The 25,059-nt window shown below is 54.0% G+C and overlaps 1 protein-coding gene and 1 long non-coding RNA gene across 3 annotated transcripts in view; one reads left to right on the forward strand and one right to left on the reverse strand.

Annotated features, from left to right (window-relative positions):
- Positions 1–679: 679 nt before the first annotated feature.
- FBLN2 (fibulin 2) overlaps positions 680–25,059 on the forward strand; it is an 89,820-nt gene continuing 65,440 nt past the window's right edge. For both annotated transcript variants that reach the window (XM_025921523.2, XM_025921531.2), the window contains exon 1: positions 680–836. The gene's annotated coding sequence lies outside the window, so the exon portion shown is untranslated. The remainder of the gene's footprint in view (positions 837–25,059) is intronic.
- On the reverse strand, positions 4,435–6,318 carry LOC147583463 (uncharacterized). Its single transcript, XR_015248227.1, has 3 exons — positions 6,047–6,318; positions 5,014–5,179; positions 4,435–4,696 (listed from the first exon to the last, which is right to left on the reverse strand). It is a non-coding gene; the product is annotated as an uncharacterized LOC147583463 (long non-coding RNA).

Consider the following 25,059-nt stretch of genomic DNA (forward strand, 5'->3'; position numbering starts at 1 on the left):
ACGGGGGATGCCCCACTCTGCCTCAACCCGGGGCATGACAGCCACAGTAACTGACATTTTAGTTTCCCTTTTGCAGTGTGTTCACTATCTGTTGGGGCCTGTGGTGTGGGTATGACACCCGGTTCTCCTGGGCTACCCATCACCAGTCGGGGTTAACCCATTCAAGAGACGAGGAGGCTGAGGTCACACCGGGGTCACAGGCAGCTAGCTGGATGCGCCGAGGAAAAGGACAAACCTGGACTGCCCCGAAGCCGGGGCTGGGAACCATCTGCCCAAGGACCTGCGGTAGCAGTGTGGGGGTGCATGCAGGTCAGGCGGAGCGCGGGAGCTCCCAGGGTGGGCAGCAAGGGGGACGGAGAAGCCTGCCTTCTGCCCCTATCACACCGCCTGCCCCTTGGCAGTGTGGTACCCACACCCTCAGGCCCTCCCAGCGTGCCCCGGGTTGCTGAGCCCATCTCCCAGGTGGGAACACTGAGGCCCAGGCTGGCTGAGGAACTCGGAGTTTAGACCGGGCGGGGCAAGAGGGGTGCCGGGCGGGTCGGGTACTCAGGGCTCCGCCGCGGACGCGCCGGGGGCGGGGGGGAGGCAGTCTCTGGGCGTCGGTTCGCACGGCTCCGTTCGCCGCCAGAGGCTCGGCGGCTCGGCCCCTTCCCCGGCCCGCGGCGAGACCCCGCCCCGGAGGCGGAGGCAGGGGAGGGGGCCCGGGGCCGGCTGGGGCCGCCCCTCCGCGCCTCCGCCCCGCCCCGCGCCGCGCACAGCCGGGGCTCGCGGCTCTCGACGCGCCGACGGCCGGGCGGACTGACGGACGGGCGGCCAGACGTGCGGAGCGCCCCGCGGTGAGTGCGCGCCGAGCCCCTGCCGCGCGGGGTCCCCACCTCCTCTCCCGCGCCGCGCCCCCGCCAGCCCGCCGCTCGCCGCTCGCCGCGGTGGGCTTGGGGGCCCTCGGACGCCCCGACGGTTCGGCCGCCCCGCGGACGGGCGCCCGGAGCCACGGGGTGTCCACACCCGCCCCGCCGCGGGCTCGCCATCCCAGTCCCGGTCCCATTGGACGGATGCGGGCACTGAGGCCAGCGCCGGGAGGGGGGGTGCGGGGGGTCTCGGGGTCCGCGGGCAGGGTCCCCCCAGCCACCCCCCCCTCCCCGCCCCCTGTGCTGCAGCCCCTTCCCTCCGCTGCACCCAGCCGGTCACCGCCCCCCAGCCCCAGCATGGCTCCACTCCTTCCCTACGCCCCCTCCCCCTCCCCCCCCCCTGCCCCTCAGGTCCCTCCGTCGTCGGGCACCACCCCCACCGTCAACGCTCACTTCGTCAGTTCCCCCCCCCCCCCGCCCGTCACGCTCACTGCCACACAGGCACCCACACCAATATCCAGGAGTTCCTGCACCCTCTGCCTGGGCGCACCCACCATCCCTCACCCCATCCCCCCAGTCCTAAAGTCCCGTGCTCAGGGCTGCCCCCCCTCCCATCTCTCACACACATGATCCGGGTCCTCACACTCATCTCCCACACACGTCGCTCTTGCACACCCATGCCTCATACACACGTGCCTCTCGCTTGGGCGTCTCCCAGACACGCACGCTTCTCTCACACAGTTGTGTCTCCGTTCCACGCGTGTGCCTCCGCTAACACGCATGCGTGTCTGCCACACGTGTGTCTGTCACACAGGCATATCTATCTCACATGTGTCACACACGTGTCTCGCGTGTAGCTGGAGTGACAAACATCCCCGCACGCACTGAGTCTTGCACAGACGCCGACAACTTCATGGTCCCCCTGTGCCCTGACGCCCCCGACTCTAACGGGCACTGCTCTCCTGAGTTTGCTGGGAGCCAGAGTAGGGCTGGGGGGATGTCTCTTGGCTGAGGCTGTCTTGCCCTGGGGCCTGGGAGGCTGTGGGAGCACTGGGAGCCTAGGGAGGGGCCTTCGGGGATGGGCCAGACTCCACCAGCCTGCTCACTCCTTATCAGCCCCTGCATCCTCTCCCCTTCCCCCACCCTGCTCTCCCAAGCAGGGTTGCCCTTTTCTGTCTTTACTGTTACCAGGTGATTGCACTTGGACTGGTCCAAAGCTGGTGTGAGCCAGCAGGTGTTACCATGGTAAGCCAAACCAAAAAAAGATTTGGGTGCGGGGCATCACCCAGAGCCGCTCGAATAGGGACTGGTCTAGTTCCCTGGCAGAGCAAGCCCCCACAGTGGTCCCGGTGTGGGTTTGCAGCTGAAAGATTGGGGCCCTGAGCCTGCCTCACCTTCCCCACATGCAGATGAGGGTGAAGACCCCCGCCAGGAGGAGGGAGGGACCTGTAAGTGTTGCTCCCTCCATTTTCACCCTCCCCTCCTGCATCCAGAGCTGGGAGATGGGGGAAGTGGGCAGGGAATGGGTGAAATCAAAGAATCTTACTCCGGCTGTGCAAACCTGCCAGCCTTAGCTTTGACTGGCTCTGTGTGTTTTGTTTGGCTCTTACCGTGTTGTTATTATTTTTAAATATTTAATTAGCTGCCAGCATTTGCAAATTGGCAGGTTTCACATAAAAGTCCGGATTTCCATCTTCACTTGAAAAATCGCAGTGCCTGGCAGCTCAGGGTCCACGTCCCCCTGCGGTACCCATTGGCTAGGGCTGCCTGCCTTCTGCCCCTGAGGGTGGGAGGGAGCACCATTTGGCCAAAGTCTCCACCAGGCCTGCTTGTACGTTCTCAGCTCCTACCTGCCTTGCACAGGCCTCTGTGTTGGCTGTGCCTGCTGTATAAACTAGGCTGTTTTTGCTGCCTTGCCCACCCTGAAGGGGTCTAGGCTAGTCCATTCACCCATGGCTGGGGAAGCCTTGAGTGAGCCTCATGCTTCTTCAGTGCATTGAAAGGCATGCTAGGGCCTGGACCACAAGGCATCTTTGTGGTGATGGCGGGCACTTTCTGCTGGGCTGTGGGGGACAGTGTCCTGGGAGCCCCATGGAAGGGAGGCAATGATCTCAGAGCCAGACCTTGACCATCACATTTCTTCCTAGATCCTGTCATTGATTCTGCAAGGTCACATCCTTACCCTGTTTGACAGATGGGGAAACTGAGGCTTGGAGTTTTCCAGAAGACACATGGTAGAGCTGGGATTTCAACCCAGATTTTCCTGACCCTACAGCCAAGCTCTTTGTCCCCCCCTCTCCCCCTCCCCCCAAGGAATCCACAAGAGGAGGGACTTGGGTCTCATCCACCCTGGGCGAATTCCCTGAGTCAGGTCCACGCCTGGCACACGGTAGATGCTTAATAACTGCTTGTGGAATGACCGAGGAAAGTGCAGCTGCTTTCTCTTCAGGGGTCAGGGTAGAGCTAAATTCAGGGCCTAAAGTGGAGAAGATTTCATGCAAACTGACCGACCACCCAGGTTCCTTTTATCAGCCTGAAAGCTCAGCAGTTTTCTGTGCTTTTTAAATTGTACTATTATTTTTTTTTATTTTATATAGAGAGAGTGAGGCAGGGAGAGGGGCAAGGGCAGAGGGAGAGAGAGACCGAGAGAGAGGGCCGGGGGTAGAATCCCAAACAGGCTCCACGCTCAGGAGCTTGATCCCATGCCTGTGAGATCATGACCTGAGCCAAAATCGAGAGTCGGATGCTCAACCGCCTGAGCCACCCAGGCGCCCCTCTGCTTTAGTCTTTATGGTCATAGTCTCTGTGACCCCGTGACCACCAGGGTGAAGATTCCTGAGTCTCAAGCCTGTATGGCCTCAGGAGCATCGTCGTGTGCTATGTTGGACGTCAGGTTTCACGTTGGTCTTACATCTGGGGGCCGTGGGTGTGAGCATTTTCCTCAGTAAGCCCAGGTCGGCCTTGGTGCCCAAGATGCCTTGCAAGGAGGGACCCAGGTGGGGAACAGGCTCCAGCTCCTGGCTCCCATTCCTTGGGTGGCCTCTCCATGGGTGGCATGGGTGGGGCAGTTGCCGTGTTATTTTAAGACCTAGTTCCCATGCTGTCTCTTGTGAGCACATGTACGTGGCTACATTCATGTAAGTGAAGTGCCCTAGTGATGTGCCACCTCCTGGACGTTTGCTGGCCTGACTGAATGAGGACCCGCCCTTCCAGAGTGACTGGGGGTGATGGGCAGCCCTGGCCTCTTCCTCATACTTGCTGAAGGTTTTCTTTCCTGCTGGGCTGTACAAGGTCGTGCAGAGGGCCCGTCCCTCCCTTCTCTGGGCCTCAGTCTTACCTTCTGTAAAGTGGATATCCTCTGATGGCTTCCCAGTGCTCATGGTCCTGAAGTGGGGAGGGGAGGATGGAATCCTGGGTTCTGCTCTCCAGGAGGCATTTGGGTGTAGCCCGCCTCCCAGGCTTCCTGAACTCCGAAGGGCCTCCCCCGGACGAAGGCCTGGCCCCGGGATGCAGTTCAGTTGTAGCTTGCAACAGGATTCTGACCGCTGTGCTCCCATGGTCCCATGATCTCTGTGAGGGCTGGCAGGAATAATTCCGTCAGGCGGGAGCTGCTGCAGGAGCTTGGCTCCCCTGGGCCAAGTGCGGGAGTCACATCCTAGGTGAGGCACCGTCCAGGTAGGGACTCACGGTGGACAGTGCAGACATTGTCTTTGCTCCCATGCAGTTTATATTCTAGTTGGAGGGGTGAGGTGGGGTAAGTCAGGTGACAAATGAATTAGGTTGATTTCAGATGCTGTAGAGAAGTTTAAGTCCGCAGGACAACCAAATCCAGGTGGGCAGGGAGGGTCCTTTGAAGAGAGGATTTCTGAGCTGACACCAGAGTGGTGAGGGAGAATGCCAGGCAAGGGGCACAGCTAGCGCAAAGGCCCTGAGGTGGGACCCTGCTTGGTGTGTGTGAGGGATGGAAAAGAAGGAGGTGGGAGTGGGTAAGGGAGGGGAGGGAGGGGGCTGAGGAAGTGAAGAAGGGGCAGGGCAGGGAGTTTGAAAGCCACTGAAAAGTTTTGAGGGAAGGAGCAGTGAGATCTGATTTCTGTTTTAAAACATGCCCTCGAGCCATAAGAGCCGGAGGCCTGTGCCAGGCCCCCTGCTGGGGTGTAGTTCTCACCCTTGAGAAGCTATGGGCGGGTGGGGGAGACAGGTCTGTGGGCAGACGTTTGAGATCCAGGGTGACGGATACTGGTTAAGTAGATGGTGGCACAGCCTCGCCATGGAATATTATGCAGCTACAAAAAATGAGGATGCTCTCTGTGGAAAGAAAGGTCTTTCAAGATCTGTTAAGACAGGAAAACAAGGTGCTGAATGGCATGTAAAGCATACTATTTAAAAAAATTTTTATTAAAAATTTTTATTTTTTAATTTTTAAACAAGTTTTTTAATGTTTATTTATTTTTGGTATATATATAGAGAGAGACAGAGCGCAAGTGGGGGAGGGGCTGAGAGAGAGAGAGAGAGAGACAGAATCTGAAGCAGGCTCTAGGCTCTGAGCTGTCAGCACAGAGCCTGACGTGGGGCTCAAATCTATGAACTGTGAGATCATGACCTGAGCCGAAGTTAGACGCTTGACCAGCTGAGCCACCCAGGTGCCCCTAAAACATGCTACTCTTATGTCAAATAAGAAAAACAAATTCATGGGACACTTGGGTGGCTCAGTCGGGTCAGTGTCTGACTCTTCATTTTGGCTCAGGTCATTATCTTGAGGATTGTGAGTTCGAGTCCCATATCGGGCTCTGTGCTGACAGTGTGGAGCCTGCTTGGGATCCTCCGTTTCTCCTTTTGCTCTTTCTGCCCCTCCTCCCCCCCCCCCCAATAAATGAATAAACAAAAAAAAAAAGAAAAAGAAGAAAGAAATACAAATGCACATTGGCTTGTATGTGCATAAAGAACAAGGTTCACTGGTGTGGTTACCTGGGGGTGGGGGTGGGTTGGAGTGGGCAGATGGGGGCCTAGGGTGCAAGGGTTAGGTGACACCCCCCACGCTGTGCCTTGTTTATATTTTCTGCTTTTTGAACCATGTGACTGGATTGCCTGCTCAAAACATCAAATTAAAAAGCAGTTGGGCAGTTGGTGGGTGACTGTTGGTTTGTGAATTATAAGTGGAAGTGTTTGAGGATGGTTTTTAAATTCCCTGCTTTACTGACCTTGTTGTTGAGCAGACGGACTTCTTCCTGGCATGGCATGCAAAAGTTTCCACTGTGATCAAATTAGATGGTAACAGAGTCACTTTTTGCAAAGTTTGGCCAATGGACAAAAGAAAAATCCCACCCTTTTTCTCTCTCCTTGTTTCTTACCCCCTTTTCCTGTGGGTGTGTTTCCTTCTGGTGATTTGACTGCTGGCTCTTCCTGGCGTGGGCACCATGGCATTGACTGTTCAGTCCTGAGACTGTTTCCATAGTCAGCCCCCCCGCCCCGGGCTGGCTACAGGTCCAGAACTGGGGGCAGTCAGGTGCAGGAAATCCCCTGCTTTGGCATCCTGTAGGGTTCAGATTCACAGTCCTGACACCACAGGCTGTGCTCCCATCAGGCCAGTGACTTACCCCACTGAGCCTCAGTTTCCTCCTCTGTAAAATGGGTGTCCTATCTCTCTCTGTTAGGGTTAACAGAAGGAGAAAATAAGATCACTTATTCCTTCATTCAGCAGATATTTCTTGGGCATCCACTGGGTACTGGGTTCTGCTTTAAGTGCTGGGAATAAGTGCCCAAGACAACATTCTCTGCCCCCACAGAGCACGTTCTGGCAGGAAACACACACAGGAGACTTACGGGTGCTCACTGTGATGTCCTGTGCTGGCCGTGCATGCAATGAAGAAATGGCAAAGCTGGTCCAAGACTGGGAGGTGGGGTAGAGCATCGGAGGAAGCAGGGGAGCAGACACTTTGGGAGGAGTAGTCACAGCAGGTACAAATGACCTGGAGCAGGTGGAGATCAGGACCCCCATGCTCAAGGAGAGCCACTGGTAGGCCAGGTCTGGGGGCCACAGGAGGGCTTTCATTTTTATTCTTGGTATGACACATTCAATTCAGGGAGGGGTGAGCTCTGAATGAGATTTAAAACTTTTTATTATTATTATTATTATTTTTTAACATTTATTTGTTTTTGAGAGAGAGAGCATGGGGCAGGGGCAGAGAGAGAGGGAGACACAGAATCTGAAGCGGGCTCCAGGCTCTGAGCTGTCGGCACAGAGCATGACACGGGGCTCGAACTCATGAGTAGTGAGATCATGACCTGAGCTGAAGTCATACGCTTAACCGACTGAGCCACCCAGGTTACCCATATTGAGATTTTAAAGTTCCGCACCCCTGGGCTGTTGGGGGAAGACCACTGGGGCCTAGAGCTGGGCCTTATGGGGCAATAGCGAGTAGTGGAATTGTGGTCGTTCTCTGGGAGGGTTAGGAACCATGGCTGAGCATTGCTTTGAACAGCCAGGGAGAGGCTTATGAAGTCAGGGTTCCTGGTCAGTGGCTCCCTAGACATCACGCCAAGGATGTGTGCCCAAGGTTTTGGGTGCTTGCAGTAGCCTCTGGTGTGGGGTGGCTTGGTGTCCCTCCCATGCTAACCCAAGGGCCCCAGGGATGCACACAGGCAGTTCTGACATGCTTCAGTCAGGGCTGTCCCGAAGGACAGCCTAGAGGTCATGAGAGCCAGAGAGGCACCTAGCTGAGTCTGGCAGTGGTCAGGGAGGGCTTCCTGGAGGAGGTGATACGGGCACTGTGATGTGAAGGTAAAAGGGTGAGAGAGAGACAAGGACAGGAGAAAACCCAGCGTGTCTTGGAGAAGGGCAGGTGGGAAGCACGGGTGTGCTGGTGGACTAGACTCCGACAATGGAGCACCTCACATCCTGGTCTGTGAACTGGAGCTGGGCAGCCTTGGGGCATTTCTTAGAAGAGGATGGACGTGGCCAAAGCATTAGACGGTCCCTCTGGCAGCCCAAGCACGAGGGTGGGACCGGAGGGGGTAAAATGGTAGGTGGAAGTCCTGTGAGAGTGACAGGGCAGGGAAACTGAGGCTCAGAGAGGGCCATGCCTGCCTGTAGTCACACGGCAAGTGTGGAGGAGGAACGGAGCGGGAGCCAGGTCTGTCCGCCTCTGGGTCCTGCTCCGGATGGCCTGCCCTTTCATTACAGGCACGGCTGGCACGCACTGCTCATTCTCCTGCTCCGGTCGGGTCCCTTCCCGGGGCCCCTGTCAGGTCAGGCCATGCGTCATTTTGCACCATTGTCCTCACGGTTATTTGGAAACACTGCAAAAATGCCTCTGTCTTCTCATATATGGAGATTGTTGCAAAGAAAGTGCTGGTTTGGGGAAAGGTTATTTCCTTCCTTGAGGGTGGGGAGCCTAGCTTTTCTGGTGGGGGGGATGCTGCGTTGTAGGCCAGAGTGACCCCACCCAGGTCACAGTGCTCGTGAGGAAGTGGGCCGCCTGCCCGCCCAGGGCTGGGAGACTTGGCCGGGCCCAGAGGGTGGGGGGGCAGGGGCAGTGCACACCATTGCTCCTGGGGAGTGGGATGGCCGCCTGTGGCCACCGGAGGCTTCTTGCCTTCAGGCAGACCCTGGCCTCCTGGGCCTTTAATCTCCCCTCCTAGGGTTTCAGTTTCCTCATCCCGGTTCTGCTGTTTGATGCCCAGGAGTGGCCTGAAATGTGGGAAGAGGGCCTGACCTGTGGAGTGACAGTGGGGTGAGGGCTTTGCCAGGCCAGGGAAGCAAGGAGGGTGCTGGCACATGTCCCATGATCCTGGATAATGAGGGCTGTGTCTCCCAGCCTCAGCTTCTCCATCTGTGAAGTGGGCCTGGTGGTCGTGGCCTGCCTAGTAGCCTGAGTGTGCAGACTGCAGGACATGTGGAAAGCCCCAAGCACGACTCTTGGTAGGTACACAGTGCTTCTCTGATGCATGCTAGCTAGGCTCCTTGAGTGCCATGACCCCATTCTCCTGTCTTGTGTCTCTATATTCTGATCGCTGAGACGCCATGGTCTGCGTAGGGGCCAGCCCTTGGCCTTGTGGTCAGGACACATCAGTTATTATTACTTTCTTTAATGTTTATTTATTTTTCAGAGAGAGAGAGAGGGAGGGAGAGAATCCCAAGCAGGCTCCATGCTTTCAGCACAGAGCCCAACACAGGGTTTGAACTCATGAACCATGAGATCATGACCTGAGCCGAAATCAAGAGTCAGACACTTTGGGGCGCCTGGGTGGCTCTGTCGGTTAAGCATCCGACTTCGGCTCAGGTCATGATCTCAAGGTCTGTGAGTTCAAGCCCTGCATCAGGCTCTGTGCTGACAGCTCAGGGCCTGGAACCTGCTTCGGATTCCGTGTCTCTTTCCTCAGCCTGGGTCTCCCATCCTGGCCCTGAATTCCCAGCTGTGTCTTCCGTCCCTAAGTGAGCTCTAGGTGACCCAGAAAATTCTGTTCTTTTCCTGTCTCCTCACAATGAAAATACAACATTAAAAATACTGTGGTAGAGAACTCTCAGGACCCCTGAGAACACCTCCCCAGCCCCCAAAGAGTCTGTAGCCTGAGTCCTAGGGACCAGGCAAGGAGTCTGAGCAGGAGAGCACAGCCGGCTGGGAATGCGTGGGACAGGCACAGTGGGGCAGGATCTCGGAGGACCAGGGCAGCACAAGGGGTCAAGGCATGGGTGGGCTTGACCTGTGCCAACTCCTCAAAGACACAGACACACTGTACCTTCCTTGACCCCCCCGCAGGCATGTGTGCGCGCGCGCGCACACACACACACACACACACACACACACACACACACACGGCCACAGCTCTTCACTGTGGTTTCCGCGTCAGCCTTCCTGGTCCTCGGGAGCTGAGAGATTAGCTGTCCTCGTGGTGGTTTGGTGCTGGCTGAGCATCTCCGTGTCCCTTATCTGCTCCCCTGGCATGTCCTCAGAGCGGATTCCTTCAAATGTTGTCTGACCATCGGCACCCCAGGGTCTCTGGCTGCTGTTGTCTGATTACAGGGGCTGATGAAGGCAGGCCCCGTAGGGGGCCTTGTGTCCTTTCTTGGGGAAAAAGCCAGTGGGTATAGGCTTCCTCTTCTGATAAAGGGATAATTAGCATGATACTAGCACATTTTCTGCCATATCTCCCAACCTTCTGTGCCTTGATGTTATACGTAGTATATTTTTATTCTTTACTTATTTTTAATTTTTTTAAAAAAATGTTTATTTTTGAGAGAGAGAGACAGACAGAGTGTGAGCAGGGGAGGGGCAGAGAGAGAGGGAAACACAGAATCCGAACCAGGCCCCAGGCTCTGAGCTGTCAGCACAGAGCCTGATGAAGGGGCTCAAGCCCATCAACTGTGAGATCATGGCCTGAGCTGAAGTCAGACGCTTAACTGACTGAGCCACCCAGGCGCCCCATAGTATCTTTTTAAAAATCCTTCCCCTGTTAAATTTATTTAAAAGGAGATCTTTTGTCACAACAGTAGACAAAAAAATCAGACTTGCCCTAAATCAGCAATACCCATGAAAATGCAGGTAACAGCCTCCGAGCAGGACTTTGGGTCCTATAGCTGCTTCTGTTCCCTGCCTCAGCCTGCAGCTGTGGGACCCGCCCTTTCTTGGTACAGAGGAAGGTTGGCAAGTGTCAGGGAGATGTTCTCTGTGAAAGAGAATGAGGAGGGGGATAATTACTGTCGCCAGGCCTCCATGACCCCTGCTTTGTTCCTGAGATCTGACCTCACCCTGCACGGTCTTCTGTAGCCCCACTTGGACAGACCCCTCTAACTGGTCATGCCACACCTCCTGTCTGCTGGGGACCCCCCTCCCGCTTTCTGGGCGCTTCTTGGCATGTTTCCTGCTGGGCAGGGCTGTGAGAGGAGGCTGCAGTCCCTCCAGCAGGGATGTCTTCTCTGAGACCAAGTCCCTGGTTCTCAGGCCAGGGGGGTGGGGAGCCTTCCCTGAGGCGTCGGGTGGCCCAGGGTCCATGCCAAGGGGGTAAGGGGCTGAGGCCTTAGGGCCAGGGCTCCAGCGCTGAGGAAAGAGGTTGATGGTACCTGGTGAGGTGAGGCTGGGCCCAGTCTTTGGGTGACATGGGGAATTTAGGCCTGCCTAGGCAGCAAAGTGCCTCGCAGGTGGTGAAGTGCAGTGAGCGGATGCCATTAACGTTCCTTCTCATGGGTCATGCCAGTAACACGCACAGTCATGGCCGGTGAGCCCTTAGTTAGCCACGTGCCCTGGCGTGAGGGAAAGTCCTGCCCTACTCCCCTCACCCCTGCAACTTGTTTTCTTGAACGGAGTGGCTGACCTTACCCCCTGACGAGGGAGACAGACTAGTTTACTGGAGTGCTGGCCGTGGAGAGGATATGGTGACATCAGTTGCCTGTGCCTGAAATGCCCCACTGTGACCCCAAGGCAAGACATGCCTGACCCAGGTGTGCTCCCTTGGAATGGCTGTGGCTTCCTGTGCATGGGCTGGGAGCAGTGACCCTCCCTCGGTTCCAGACCTCGGGAGTCTCATGGGGGTGGTAGGGCCTGAGCGTAAGGCACAGTGGCCCCGCCACGCCCTGGGCTCTGTCCCTCAGGATGGTTTCCCCTGTTCCCGGCTTCCGAGGGGGCTTATGTGTTGTGGGGTGAGGGATTTCTCCTCCATGTGGAGTTCGCTTGAGGCCTCTCAGGAGGAGCAGAGGGCTGCGCTGCATCGTCAGGAAAGACTAGGGACCTACTGGCCCCAGAAGGCTGCAGCTAGGGACCCCGATGCCGCCAAGCCTGCCTGACACCCCAACTTCGTTTTGTCTCTGCTTTTCTCTGTGTGCCTGGTTGGTTCTCTCCAGTTGACTGAAACGTGCCTGCCCTCAGCTTGGAGGCCTCCTGGCTCACAGTCTCTTCCACCGGATGGTCCGTGTGTTCCTTTAGTTCCAGTTCAGAGTCCCGGGGAAGAGCCCTGATTGGCCTAGCTTGGGCGAAATTTCCACCCCTGGCCAATGGGCTGCGGCCAGGGGTGGGGTCGTGATATTGACATGGCTCTCTGGGCTGTCTCCAGACGGTCCCTGAGAACGGGCCCTGAGTGGAGCAGACTGCCAGTGCCAGAGGGACCTATGGCAGGGACCAAGTTTACTAATTCCAGAAACAAACATCCTTGGAGTCATGTCAGCAGCAGACAACACGGTTGCTAGTCTGACTTTCTCATCATAAGTGTCAGGATTATTTTGATTGTAGGTGAGAGAAAGTATCACATAAACAAAAAAGTCATGGAATGGGGACACCTGGGTGGCTCAGTCAGTTAAGCGTCTGACTCTTGATTTCAGCTCAGGTCGTGATCTCACAGTTTATGAGATTGAGCTCCGGGTTGGGTTCCATGCTGACAGTGTGGGGCCTGCTTCTGATTTTCTCTCTTTCTCTCTCTCTCTGCCTCTCCCACGCTTATTATGCTCGCTGTCTCCCAAAATAAATAAACTTAAAAAAGAAAAGTCATGGAATGAAAAGTACAGGGTGTAGTTTCAGGCTTGGCTGTATCCAGGGGCTCTAAAGATGCCCTTAGGACTGTGTCTCCATCCTCCATGCTGTGTTATTCTCAGGCAGGCTCAGCCATGTGGCAGTCAGGTGGCCTGGCAGCTCTGGGATCATGTGGTCCATGTAGCCCGAGAGAGGATGGCTCCCCAGAGGGAAATTGGGGTTCTCTTGCCAGGAGAAAAGGGTGGGAATCCCCACAGCATCACTGGATTGCTCTGTATAAATGGCCTACACTTTCTTTCCCCATTCCTATCTCACTTGAGGGGCCCATCTGGGCTAGACCTTCATTAAATAGGGAGTTGAGAGAGGGGGTGGGGGCTGTGGGGTCTTGGCCTCCAACCGAACCACACTTACCCCGTGGTGAGGATGTGGGCAGAGTCCATTACTCCCCGAGGGTTTGGTTTAACCCTCTTGTTCACATCCTTCTTGTCCGTGAACCCTGTGAAGATTCAGGCACTCCACGTACAGAGTGCAGGGGGGTCAAAAGAAGCATCTGTGAACTCTGAGGAAAGCTTTCTCAGAGGAGGGGATGGTGAGGGGATGGGATGAATAGGAGCTTGCTAAGAGGAAGAAGGATGTGCCTGGCAGAGGGAACCGAGGAAACGGGCAGATTTGAGGAGGTGTGACAGATTTAGAGTAGCTGGGAACAGTAATTTTTAAAAATATTGAGCATGTATTGAGTGCCTGTTGTTTGCCAGGCACAGTGCTAGGGTCTCTACATCATCTCCTTGAGTCCCTTCCCTACCCCCCATCCCCCACTGCCCGTGTTGCTGAGAGGCTGCTTTGATTGGGTCCGTGTGCAGATGGCTTCTCAGAGGGTCACACACTGGAGTGGCCCAGCAGCCTGGGCGAGTGCAGAGCTCGGTCCTGCTTGCTGTCTGTCTGTGCTGTGGTGGGGCGGCTGATGGCACCAGGGGCCCAACGGTTATGCCGCAGCCTGGGCCAGAACCCACCATTTGCTGCACACTGCCGCCCCACTGGCAACCCTGAGAAATTCCTGAATTTCAGGGCCGTGCGAATAAATAGGGGCGTTGGGCACAGCAAAGGCCGGAGGGAGTCACAGAGTTTCCCCGGCTGGTGCCTCCTTCGAGATGCCGCGGCAGCCAAGGGAGCCTGGGGCTGCTGTGGGCCGGCCCTGCCTGCTTGTCTCCATCATCTCTTCCTCCTGTCTGTCTGTGTCTTGTCTGTGTGTCGCCTTGGCTTTTGGTCTTTGCTGCTCTCTGTCTGCCTTTCTGTCTCGTCTCTTTCTGCCTGTCCCTTTACACTCCACCCCTGCCTTTCATGGAGTCATGAGGCTCAAAGAGCACACATGAGAAAAGGGCTTCTGTATAAAGGGTGGGTGCGCACCTGCGGTTATGGTGTGGGGCTCCCAGCTTGGGCCGTGACTCTCCAGGTGACCTCAGGCAAGTTTTTGCCAATTTCAAAAACCCTTCTTGGTGGGGGAGCGCCTGGGTGGCTCAATGAGTTGAGTGTCCGACTTCGGCTCAGGTCATGATCTCACGGTCTGTGAGTTCGAGCCCCCCGTCGGGCTCTGTGCTGACAGCTCAGAGCCTGCAGCCTGCTTCATATTCTGTGTCTCCCTCTCTCTCTGCCCCTCCCTGACTCATCCACTCCTTCTCTCCCTCTCTCTCTCTCTAAAATAAATAAACACTAAAAAAAAAAAAAAAAAAAAAAAAGACCCTTCTGGGATGAGTGTTGGTAACACTCACGTTTATAAGTCATCCTGTGTCTTCTGTCAGTCCTTTTCTGGGGCCATACACACTAATTAATTAATCTACCCACCCACCCAAAGCATTTTGAGCACCTGCTGTGGCCTAGACCCTGGGTCAAGGCTGAACAGGAGGGCAGGATTCCTGCCTCAGAATCACAGTCCAGTTGGGGAGACCAGCAGATGGACACATCAGTGTAAGATGTCAGCTCCTAAGTATGGGTAAGGAAACTTCCAGTCTTGGCATTCCATCTGGTTAGGTGGGGGATAGGATCCCTGAAATGCGGTTGATGGCAGAATGAGCCTGTCCAGGACAGCGTGTGGTGATGTCAGCAGGGCTGTCTACACTGGGGGTAGAGAAGTGATGTAGGACCGGATGGGCTCTGTTGGAGCTCTGAACAAGGTGGGGGGCCAGGGATGTGGCAGGGAGCAGGAAGCAAGTCCCTGGGGTGTTGAATAGACAGCGTGGTCTGGGCCAAGGAGAGGGGGCAAAGGGGGAATGGTCAGGAGCCTTGGGGAGCAGTGACCCACTGCCTGGGGCTGGAGAAGGGGAGGATGGCCCAGCACGTGTGGAGTGTGTGTGTGTGTGTGTGTGTGTGCGTGTGTGCGCGCATACATACACATGCACACATCCTCGTGTATTCTCTCCCACTGGCCTGCCACAGTGCCTAAAATCCCACCTCTGTGTTCCTTTGGGAAAAGCATTAAATTCCCCCAAGGCCAGTTTATTTTCTGGGAGGGGGGATGGGTGAATCCATTTCCATAGGAGCCTGGCAGGTGGTCCTTTTTACCAGAAGGAGCTGACTAGTCTCAGAGCTTTTAATCGCAAAATGTCAAATCTTATTGAATTTTTTTCCCCAGCATCTAGTGAGATGATCCTTTAGGATTTTTCTTTTATTGAACTGCATTGATTTTCTAATATTGAACTACCCTTGCATTCCTGAGGTAACGCTGTTTGGGCACAATATATTATTATCCTCCCCATAATATGCTGCTGGATTCAATTTTCTGGTATTTTATTTAGGACTTGGCAGCTAGATTCATAAGTGAAACTGGCCTATACTTCTCTCTTCTTATAGTATCCACGTCTGGTTTTGGTATCAGGATTTTCCTAGTCTTACAAAATGAGAGAAGGCCACCCCTTTTCTTTTTCTAGGCCCTGGAACAATTTTATTTTAATAGGATGGAAATTATTGTCAGCTCTGACTATGCCATGCCTAGGGCTAGACTCTGCACATAATTCTTTATTTTAGCACACAGCACCCTGTAGGGAGAGCATGACGCTTCTCATTTAACAGATGGGGAAAATGAGGCTCAGCTTCTGGTCTGTGGTCACACAGTGGGAATCTGCTCAGCTAGGCTGTGAATGTAGGCCAATGCGACGCTGGGGCCTATGCTTCCGAACTATTCACCGTGGCCAAGAATTGTCTGAGATGCTGGCCTATAGGAGAGTCTTTGGCCTTGTTCTAGGGTTTTCTGGGGGGGTCTGGGAAGAGCACTGATTGAGCATCAGGAGAACTTACCTGTCTGCTGCCCGACCACCTGTGTACCCACCTACCATTCATGCCTCCACTTGTCCACTGATCCATTGCCTGCCTGGTCATCGAGTCGTGCCTCAGCCATTCATTCCCACACTGATACACCCACCCATTAACCCACCTTCCCCTCCGTCTGTCCTCTGTGTGCCATCCATTCACCCACCCATGTATCTATGATCTGTCCACCATCGGTCTGTTCACCCATCCATCTCTTCATCAACTCTCTATCTACGTACCATTTCACTTACCCATCCACTAATCCACCTTCTCATCCATCCATCTTCCACCTGCTACCCACTCATCAGCCACTCACCACCCATCCATCCATCCACCCATCGACCCATCCATCCATCCATCCACCCACCCACCCATTCACCCATCCATCTACCCATTCACCCACACATCTACCCATCCATCCATCTATCCATCCATCCATCCATCCATCCATCCATCCATCCACCCACCCACCTACCCACCCAGCCATCCACTTGTCCATCTATCTACAAGGCTTAGCCTTAAAGTAGGAGCTGGGATTTTAGTCCTCAGAGATTCATAACAGAGGGCACCCTGGTCTGGGACAGCGATATAAGCAAAGATGAGGGGTTGGGAACCAGAGTTTCCAGTTTATCAAGAATTGGGTGAATGGAAGACAGCAGAGGGAAATGGGCTTGGAAGATAGGTGGGGCTAGATGGTGATGGACTTTGAATGCCACCCTTAGGGGTTTTCACTTTATTCCTGGGCCAGGGGTCTTCAACCAGGGGTCTGTGAGACACCTAAAATGATACATAGAAGTTTTTGGTATTTGCCCGTTTTTCTGTTAAGACTCTCAATTGCAAGCGACAGAAAACCTGGTCCTGGTTGGCTTAACACGCTGGGTTCCTGTCAGTTTTTCAATTACGCGTGGCTGGGTCCAGATTCTCGACAGCTATCACTGTTTCTGTTTTCCCCACCTCTTGGGTTTTTCTTGTTTGGGTGTTGGTGCCATCCTCCACTTGAGGATGAGATGGCTTCAGGGATCCTGGACATTAAATCACTTCATGTCCAGTCCAGTGGGAAAGAGAGAGACCACTTGCCCCAAATCTCACCTATATTGGGTCTCTTGGGCTCGTGCTGGCCTGGTGTCCGGGTCTGAATTCCGCATGTCGTGACAGGAATAGGAAACCCTGATAGTGGGGGACGGGGGGGGGGGTGTGGATGCCAGAATGAAGCCCCCAGGCTGCTCTTGGAAGGCAGGTAAATATACAATGGGATGGTCAGAAACCACCCCTGTCCACTACCAAGCTTTGCTCACATTTTCCCTTTCATTGGTGGAGGGTGGTGTATTATGCATAGCTTTTCCTGGGTTCTCCAAGGGAACCATTCAGGATGTTGAGCAGGGGTGTGAGGAGATCTGACGAAAAGCCTCCTGAGGGTGGGCCAGGGCGGGCTGGGTGGAAGATGCCTGGATCTCCCGGAGAGAGGGAGAGGTCAAGGGTGTGACACTGCCCATCTGTCTGGGGCCGGGTGGAGGGCGTTGGACGCCAGGTGGGGAGAGCAGTGAGCTCAGCGTGGCTGTGGGCAGGCCCATTTCTCATCGCTCCTCTCTGGGAGCATTTCCTCTTTCCAGAGTTGTGACTTGTGGGGAAGGAAAATAGCAGCTCCCTCCCGGTGCCAAAAGCAACATTTTCTTTCCTCAAAGGTTGATTATAAGTCACGGACATTCATCTTTGTAATTTTTCACCTGCTTATGTTGGTAATGAGATTAGTGATTATATACACAGGGTCAGCTCTCGCTCAGCCTGTAAGGAGCTTTTTATTCATTTCCTTTTTTTTTCTTTCTTTTTTTTTTTTTTTTTTTAAAGGGAGGAGAGGGTAGGGAGGGGAAACTACCCTGGCTGTTCTATTTGAAGGATAATTTTTCACAGTGTTTTCATGAGCTCACCCCTTTGGCCATCCCCAAGGGCCAGTGAGCATGTGAGGACACAAGGCTCCCTGCCCCTCTCTACGGCCCCCCCCCCGGGGCCCTGATGTTCCTCAGCACTCTGCACCCAGCTCAGAGATGCGGTGTCCTCCTGCACACTGTCCCCAGCTCCTCCCGCCTCCTCGGGGATTTCAGGCCACTGACCTGTGCCTTCAGCCTTGCCTGGCTCTTGGCTGGCACACTCCCGCTGAGGCTGTCCCAGACCCCCACCTGCCGGACAAACCCTTGGCCCTGTAACCCTTCTCCTCACGGCCAGCCCTGTCTTCTTGCAAAGGACGCCAGCAATTATAAAGACTTTCGCCCACAAGGAAATGAAGGAAAATAAGACTGCAAAGACAGAAGCCAAACGTGATCACTTTTCTTTTGGTAATTTGTGACTGTTTTTCACACACACCCCCCCCCCCCCTTCCCATGTCTCTGCCAACACCCTCTCTCGCTCTTGTTTTCTTTTCCTGGGCTACTATAATTGGCCCTTTTTTCTTTTCTTTAAAAAAACTCTTTTATTGTGAAAAAGCACACATACAAAGAGAGTACATAAAAGTCAGTGTACCTTTGAACAAGCCCTCGTGTAACCACTACCTGGGTGAATCGAGAGGACCCCCACCCACCCCCAGGAGCTCCTCTGGCCCTTCCCTGTCTCCCTCCCCTGACCAGGTACCCCCCCACCAGACTTTTATGGTGACCATTCTAGCTTGGCTTTTCAGTTCTGCCTCCTATATTTGCATTCCCTGTATGATGTTGTTCAGATTTTACCTGGTTTTGGACCTTATAGACTGGAATCTTCCTCAGGCTCCTTGAAAAGGATGTCTGCAGTTCCCTCTTGAATTTTCAGTGTGCTGGACGCAGTGCTGGTCCCACCACCCTGTTGGAACAGTGTCTGCTAAATGCACTAGATGCTTCGCTGAGTTCTCTGGGGGGCACTGCACCTGGGGGACTGGTGGACCTCCTCTTCAGAGCTTCTCTCTTTTTTCAGTTTCACATCGCTTCCTCCACCTTTTCTCCTCTTGCTGCTCATCTCGCCACATCCTGCTCTCTTCTTTGTTCCTTGCATATCAGCCACAGTGTGTCAGGCTGGTTCCTGCCTCAAGGCCTTTGCACATACTGTTACCTCTGCTGAGATGCCATTTCCCAGATCTTTGCATGGCCACCACATTTTTGCCAGGCAAGTCTCAGCTGAGATGTCACCTCTTACATGTGGTTACTCTAACCACTCTTGCCAAAGAAGGGTCCCAGTCCCTGTTCTAAACAATGCCCGTATTATCTTCTTATTTATTTGTTCCTTGTCTTTTCCCTCCACCAGGACATTGGCCCCATTTGCTGGTTTTGTTTTCTGCCACATCCCAGTACCTATAATAGGAGCTGGGAGGTAGCAAGTGTGTGATAAATATCTACAAGCTAAAGGACTCTGGCTGTATTCCCTTAGCTGGACAGACCTGGGTTCAAACCCCCATGCCACCTTTTACTGGTGATCTGACCTTCCCTGGAAACTCTGGGGCCAGGGTTTGGCATTGTGTTGGCACTGAGGAAGTGATTGTTGAATATGAACCTAGCCAGCAGCTAAAATCCCCGCTAATATTTTGTGCCAAGAACAAGTTTATTTTTCTCGATGAACTAGATGACTTCCTCTGATCAGACAAGGAGCATTGGATCATCCTTTGATTTCCCTTCTGGCCTTGGCTGCCAGGAAGCTTACTATCAAGGGGAGGTCTCAGGAACAGCCCTGGTTTCCTGTTGGGCCTTCAGTGCAATCCTTCTTTCTTTGCCTTTCTGTGCTCTCTAATAACTCACTTCCGGCCCCACAGTGCGTGCGTTTTTGCTTCTTACTGCAGTAAAATACACATACCATAAAAAACAAACAAGCAAACAAACAAACAAAATAAAATAAAATACACATACCATAGAATGGACCATCTTAGCCATTTTTAACTGTGCAGTTTGGTGGCATTAAGTACATTCACGCTGCTGTGCAAACATCACATCTCCTGGACTTGTGTCTCTCAAACTGAAACTCTGTCCCCGTTGGACAGTTCCCCACCTCCCCCATCCCCAGCTCCTGACAGCCACCATTCTACTTTAAATCTCTATGAGCTTGATGACACCAGGGACCTCATATAAGTGGGATCATACAGTATTTGTCCCGTCGTGCCTGCTTATTTCACTTAGTGCAATGTTCATCCGTGTTGTGACTTGTGTCAGAACTTCCTTTTTAAGGCCAAGTAGTATTCTATTGTATATAGAGACTATATTTTATTTATCCACTCATCGGTTGATGGACACCTGGGCTGCTTCTCCCATTCGGCTGTTGTGAATAATTCTGCAATGAACGTGGGTGTGCAAATGCTGTTTCAGTACATTATTTCTCACCTTTCTGAGCTTGGGGTGATCTCAGACTGAATTATAAATTAAAGGTAGGTGTTGGGACACTTTGTAGGACTGTACTATTTTATCTGCCTCTGTCTGGTGTGTGTGTGTGTGTGTGTGTGTGTGTGTGTGTGTGTGTGTGTGTGTGTGTGTGAGATGCTGTGGCCATTGCTGGTGCCCTGTCTGGTCCCTGTCACCTGGGGGCACACTCATCCCCCAGCTGCCCCAGGTGTTGGCTGCTAGTGGCTCCCACCTGCATCCTTCTCCAGATCCTCGTCCTTGGCCCACAGGTCTTGCCTCCCACTGCATGCCCGGCAAGTTATCCTTTCCCCTTCACCCCACCGTGGCCCTTGGCCAGTCACTGTCTGAGGTCCCTGAATGGGATGAGCCCTGGGGTGCCAGTCGCACTACAAGGCTCCCCGGGGATCAGGCTGGTGCCGGACTCCAGCCAGTAGCACATCTTTGCCCAGTGTTGTCCCCTCCGTCCCTTCCCTTTCTTCCAAGAGTCGTCCCCCACTAAGTCACATGCATGAGAACCCATGTCAGGCTCTGCTTCTGGGGGTCTCCGTGAAAGACAGTTTGTAACTCCCACATTCCTCGCCATGGTTGTGTATCTTGTACGACTGGGATGCTGTTGGAATCTGCTAGGATTGACATACTGTGGCCTCCTGCGCCACCTGGACAGTAGGGGGATCCTTGCAAGGGGCAAAATCCCCACTGTCTACCACTTAGAGAAGAGGTGGGTCCTAACCCAGGAGACCAGGACTTTTAGGAGGTGACCCCGGGCAGGAGGGAGCAGGAATTCCCACCTCCTCTGGGCCTCCGTCCTTTGGGTGTGGACAAGAGAAGCCCGAGGCCCAGGAGGGTCCGAGGGGATAGAGAGGAACCAGGGAGTCCACTGATGCCAACGGGGAATGACTCTGGACCTGCCGTGGACCAGAGACACCCTGCTGTCAGGTCCTACCTTCTGGTTTTCCTGGAGAAGTTTCGGGTCTAGCTTCAGTGCAAAGTCTTCTTTTTTTTTTTTTTTTTTAAATGTTTATCTATTTATTTTGAGAGAGACAGACAGACAGACAGACAGAGAATCCCAAGCAGGCTCCACGCTCAGTGTAAAGCCCAACGTGGGGCTCAATCTCACGACTATGAGATCGTGACCTGAGCTGAAACCAAGAGTCAGACGCTCAACCAACCAAGCCACCCAGGTTCCCCCAAAGTGTTCTGGTTTTAAATGTTATCATTAAGTTCATTATACATTAATGACACTGAAATGTTATAACATCAGCAACTAATTTCAAAAGCACACACGGGCCCCCGAACGTGGACGGTGAGCAGACGGCTGGTTTGTGACCCTCTCTGGCTGGACTTGCGGGGGGCGGGGGGGGGGGGCGCAGGGGGCAGCTGTGTGGGCCGAGCTTCTGGAAGGAGCAGGGCCAGGTGGTCCTGATGACTCACATGTTTGTAACTGGTGAGTCTACAAGTGTCTTGTGTGTTTATTTCCCTTCTGTCCATCCCCAGGTGCTTGAAAGTCCCATTGTTTTCATATAGCTGTCTCTTGTGTAAAAAGAGAGAACCCCCTGTAAATATTTAAAAAGTTTTGAAGCCATACCAGCACCAACCTGGGCTTTTCTTTCTGTCTGGGGTTTCCTGGTAAAAATGTGGGGTGCCCAGTTAAATTAGAATTTCAGATAGACGATGAATAAGATAGACAGGACATACTTGTGCTAAACAATTACGCGTTGCTTATCTGAAGTTCCACTGTGACTGCATGTCTCATGCTTTTATTTGCTGGCTTTGGCAAGCCTGCTCTTGTCGAGACCAGAAGGATCAGAGAACGGGCGAAAGGAAGCATTTCCTTATCTTGTGATTTGACGCTGTATAGAGCCAGACCCCGCTTTTGATAACGGCCCTGGCGATGAATCGGTGTCTCCCAGGGCCATCTGAGGGACACCAGGGTGGCCTGGCCGGCCCAGACCATTCTCATCTGGGCCTGCTGTGGATGGGAGCTGTAGGAGGTGCTGCAGAGATGTGTGTTTGAGTTTGGGAGCAGCAGCAGTGAGGGCAGCAGAGAGAGGAGCTTGCAGACAGAGCGAGGGAGGGTAGCTGAGGTTTGACGAGCACCCAGGGCACCTCTGACTCCGCTGTGCCAGGGACTTCCCTTCCTGATGCTGCCAGCCCCTGGAACCCTGCAAGGGGTGGTGAGAGAGCAGGCATGTCTCCATACAGTGCGCTTAGCCACCTATCTTGGGGGATGCTCCCTGGGAAGGGATCCTTCCTGAGTGTGCACCCACCCCCACCCATGAGAACCTGACCCAGGCTACATCAGAATGCCCACTGGCCCCATCCACAGCAGGTGTCTGATCAACAAAGATGGAAGCTGTGGCAGCCCAGACCGTGACTGCAGGGCCCCCCCCCCCCTCGCTGGTCCTGCCTGGAGGCCGCTCTGGGATCTCCAGTTTAGGGAGTCAAAGAGTCACCCCCCCCCCCCCCCCGGGGCGGGACACACTCCCGGATGTGAGTGTCGGTGGCTTCCTGGCCTTCAGTCCCCCCTACACACCCACTGTGGCTCTTCATTGTAGAGAGTGGCAAACGGAAACAGAAGAGACCCGAAAGGACACCAGACACCCATCACCTAGATCTCACGGTTGTGAGCATTTTGCCATTTTGCTTTTTTTTAAAAATTTTTTTTTTTCAACGTTTATTTTTATTTTTGGGACAGAGAGAGACAGAGCATGAACGGGGGAGGGGCAGAGAGAGAGGGAGACACAGAATCAGAAACAGGCTCCAGGCTCTGAGCCATCAGCCCAGAGCCCGACGCGGGGCTCAAACCCACGGACTGCGAGATCGTGACCTGGCTGAAGTCGGACGCTTAACCGACTGCGCCACCCAGGTGCCCCTTTGCCATTTTGCTTTTGACCTTTGTTCATGCTGAAATATATTAGGGCATATTACAGACACAATGACCAAATTAAGTATTAATAAAAAAGGTGAAGTATTCATCTTTTTTTTTTTAAATTTTTTTTTTAATGTTTATTTTTGAGACAGAGAGAGACAAAGAATGAACGGGGGAGGGTCAGAGAGAGGGAGACACAGAATCCGAAACAGGCTCCAGGCTCTGAGCTGTCAGCACAGGGCTGACGCGGGGCTTGAACCCACGGACCGTGAGATCATGACCTGGGCCGAAGCTGACCGCTTAACCGACTGAGCCACCCAGGCACCCTGAAGTATTCATCTTTAAAAAATGCCAGCGTGTGCCAGCCATCACAGCTCACAGAATGATGGGCTGCTCCTTACTCTGTCCTTGCAACCCCTCAAGTAGATGAAATGTCTTTCTCATGTGGTTAGTTCACACCTGGGGCCAGTCAGGACCCCACACAAATTGGGCTGCTCTATCTCAGGTCTGTTTCCTCTCTCTGCTTTTCCTATGTGCCGAACAGGCGGGGGACATTTGTCCTGTGGGGTGTCCCCCCTCTGGATCATCTGCTTTTCATTGCTTAGATCCCAGTGGTTCTGGTTACCTGTCCCTGCATCACCAGCGACCCCGACCCTTGGCAGAGGAAAGCAACAACAACAGCAGCATGGAATTTGCTCAGGAATTCAGGCTGCCTTGGCCCTTTATTCAGCTCCACATGGCATCAGTTGGGGACATTAGTGGTGTTCACCTGGCCTCTGGGCTGATGGGGGGCATCCAGAGTGGACTCACACGCCCAGTGCTGTGACCAGGAGGGATGGATCTTGGGCTCATGCGGTCTCGCTGGCAGGGTGGTCACACCTCTTCCCTGGTGGCCCAGTGCCCTCAGAGACCCAGGTGGAAGCTGCTGGGCCTCATCCACGCGGCCCTGCATCCCCACTGCCATTCCCGTATGGGAGGACTTGGGGTTCTGAGTCTCATTGGTGTTCCCAGGCCCATCCCTCAACCAGTCACAGTGAAGAGGGGATAAGCTTTGTGGATTTGGCTGAGTGTGGTCATGGGACCGTGCCCCACCCTGGAGCTGGGTGCAGGAAGGACCCCCCACTGAACCCTCCCTGAGGCTGGTGGGGTTCCTGCTTGTAGAGGGGGCCCAGTTAGGACGTGGGATTCTTTTTGTTTATTCAGCTAGACCTCAGGCACTAATAGTTAAGTTAATTATACTCCTCAATAATAACACACTATTATCTTGGTCTCTGCAGGGTCCTGCTTTTATTTTATTGGTTGGTTTATTCCCATTATCTTTGCTCCCCACGCCATTCCATTTCCCCACTATGGCAGACATCCAGTTCTGCTCAGTGCGTTTCTGTTTGCCTGTGTTTTGCAAATGGTGTGTTTTACCTTGGGCGGGTGTATTTTTACTCCGCATGAACGGTGTCGGGCTGGCTTGTGCTTTTTCTTACCTTTTCCATTTAGTGTTCTGTTTTTAAGGTCCGTCCTTGTTGCTCTGTGCACACCAAATCATTGACTTAGGGTTCTGTAGGGTCTTTGTGGGTGTGTGTCTGTCAGGATCCTAGCCGGAAATGGGGTGGGGGTGGGGCTCACACGGTTTACCAGAGGAGTGGTTAATGAGGAGACCTAGAGCAGAGGTGTGGGCAGGGTTGGGGCAGTTCTTGGAGTCATGGCTGTGGGTGGGGAGTCCTTGGAACCCTGGGCCTGCAGGGGTAGGGGAGAGGCAGCTCTCAGAACCCAGCAGGGTCACCCAACTGGAGTTGTGACCAAACCCCTGCCCTGGAGGGAAGAAGGGAGGGAGATGGGGAATAGATTCCCCGCTCTCTCTCTCCTTCCCTCTGGCTGCTGTTGAAGGATGCAGGAACCTCCAGTCTGAAGAGGTCAGCCTCCCAGGTGCAGAGCAGGGTGGATGAGGGTAGGGGAGTGGATCTAGGGACAGGTAACTGGCACAGTGGCCCGCACCTGCTGTGGTATCCCCACCGACCACGGGATGAATACCCGGTGACGACCGTGGGCCTGTGGACCTGCTGCAGATTTCTTTGGATAGTTTGCTGGCGGCAGAACTCTGCAAGCCCGCAGTGCGTGCCCATGTGGGCCTGAAGGCATGTAGGTCACTCTCCAGGGTGTCTGCTCCAGTGGTCACTTAGGCCAACTAGCATTATAATAATAACAATTTTCTTGTTACTAATGTGCAAACACTTGCCAGCTTTGCC

The sequence above is a fragment of the Puma concolor genome, chromosome A2 (genome assembly GCF_028749965.1).
Source record: "Puma concolor isolate L17-30 chromosome A2, mPumCon1.1.hap2, whole genome shotgun sequence".
NCBI lineage: Eukaryota > Metazoa > Chordata > Mammalia > Carnivora > Felidae > Puma > Puma concolor.